The 1,820-nt window shown below is 48.2% G+C and overlaps 1 protein-coding gene across 4 annotated transcripts in view; it reads right to left on the bottom strand.

Annotated features, from left to right (window-relative positions):
* The window catches only part of Kiaa1456 (KIAA1456 ortholog), a 61,852-nt gene extending 61,565 nt beyond the window's left edge, over positions 1–287 (bottom strand). For all 4 annotated transcript variants that reach the window (XM_013521548.1, XM_013521544.1, XM_013521538.1 and 1 more), the window contains exon 1: positions 51–287. The gene's annotated coding sequence lies outside the window, so the exon portion shown is untranslated. The remainder of the gene's footprint in view (positions 1–50) is intronic.
* Positions 288–1,820: the final 1,533 nt, after the last annotated feature.

Below are 1,820 nucleotides of genomic sequence, written 5' to 3' on the forward strand. Positions count from 1 at the left end.
GGCGCGATCCCGCCTCCCCGGCCATCCCCGCCTCTCCAGCCCTCCTTCACCTCTCGGCAGGCGGCGTTCGGACTCCCGCCGTCTGGAACCGAGGTCCTGGGCGCCTCCGGGCTGGAGGGCGGGCGCGCTCGGTGGGCGGCGGACGTAGAGCGGAGCGCGGGAGGTGTCGCCTCCTGGCCGGGTCCCCTGCGAACGCCCCGCCCGAGCGTGCCCGGGAAGTGAGGTTCGGTGGCCTCCTCCGGATCTGGGGATCGCGGTGACCTTCGTGCCTCCTCCTCGCGTCCTTCTCCTCTGACCCTCTCGGGGTGGCCTGTCCTAGGTGAGAGAGGACGAGCAGGCAGGCACACCTGGTCAGCCCAAAGCGCAGCAACGCAGCACCTGGGATGACAACAGCAGACGCTGTAGCGCTTTTTTCATTTGATAGCTGCAATACTTAACTTCAACTGAAATCTCCGCGTAGCTGAAGATCTGAGGGGCCTAGTCTGAGGTGCCGCTGCGTAGACGCTCAGTTCTTTCCACCCAAACGTTATGCTTAAAAGGTTAAGGATCAAAGTCGCATCTGTGGAAGGGTAGGATGGAATGTAGAAGTTTTTGTCCAGCGTAGAACACAGACCACTCACCCATAACATCTGTAGGAAGAGAGTTAACCACTTTTTGCCAGATCTTTAGCTCATAACTTCCAATGTCATCAGTGAACAATTCAGTTTTCATTAAGGATCTGCACACTACTTTGCTGGCCTTTGTTTATGAGGTTAATGTTACTGGTCCATGGGGGAGGGGAGACTTCGTGATGAGTTGTTTCACTGGATGTAGAGACTGTTATATGTCTCACAGGGACAATGGGATGTTAAAGTGCTAGGAGTGCATAGTTTCTGATTCTGGAGTAGTTTTCTAGTGTCACAGCGTATTGGGGTGTGGTGGGTGAATTTTTGGTTTGGGTGTCTTTTATCACCATGTCAGGGATAACCAAAGAGAAAACTTCTCTTTTTCCCATTTAAAAGGGGGAAATTTTTTTTCGTGAGCCTAGCTTTAACCAGTCTTTCTGAGCTGAATGTCACCCATGGAAATTGCCTGTTCATTTTTCTTTCCATTGTGACTACAGTACCCAGAATAAGTGTTAGCTACTGCAATATCCTAATAGTACAAGATAAAGCACACCCACATGGTATAGTGCCTGGAACAGTCAGTGCCCAGTAAATAACCTCTGAATGAGCAGATGAAATCTAAGCAAAAAGCAGCCTGTTTTAAATTTTGCAGGAAAACATGAGGAAATCAATTATAGGGATCAGGGAACATATCCTACAGGTAGTAATTGGTGCCGTATTTTGATAGAAAGGTTGTTAAAGGGGTGAAAGTGAGAAAAAATGTTTGATACAATTTCGAGATGTGATGGTGGCAGATGTTCTTCACCTTTTGTAGGGAATAGGACCCCCTATGAATGTGATAGGCCTGGAACATCGTATATAATAAACAAGTAGTAAAAATATTTGTATTTGTTTTCTGAGAGTTCAGAGACTGTCTGAAGCAGATCTGTGGAATCTCTAAGCCTGTGGTCTTAAATTACCAATTTCACGTTTGCAAACAGGGACAATAAAGGGATTGCATTACTAGGCTTTCAGTCACTGTGACAAAATAATTTATGAGAAGAAAAGGTTCGTTTTGGTTCATTGCTTCAGAGATTATCGTCCAGGGTCAGCTGGTTGTGTTGTTTTGGGCCTGTGGTGAGGCAGGGTATCATGGTGGTGGGGAGTACATGGTAAAACAAGCCTCATGGCAACCAGGAAGTAAGGAGTGGAGAGGATGGGGAGTGAAGAGCAGAG

This window comes from Chinchilla lanigera, unplaced genomic scaffold, assembly GCF_000276665.1.
Source record: "Chinchilla lanigera isolate Chin_1 unplaced genomic scaffold, ChiLan1.0 scaffold00062, whole genome shotgun sequence".
Taxonomy (NCBI): Eukaryota; Metazoa; Chordata; class Mammalia; order Rodentia; family Chinchillidae; genus Chinchilla; species Chinchilla lanigera.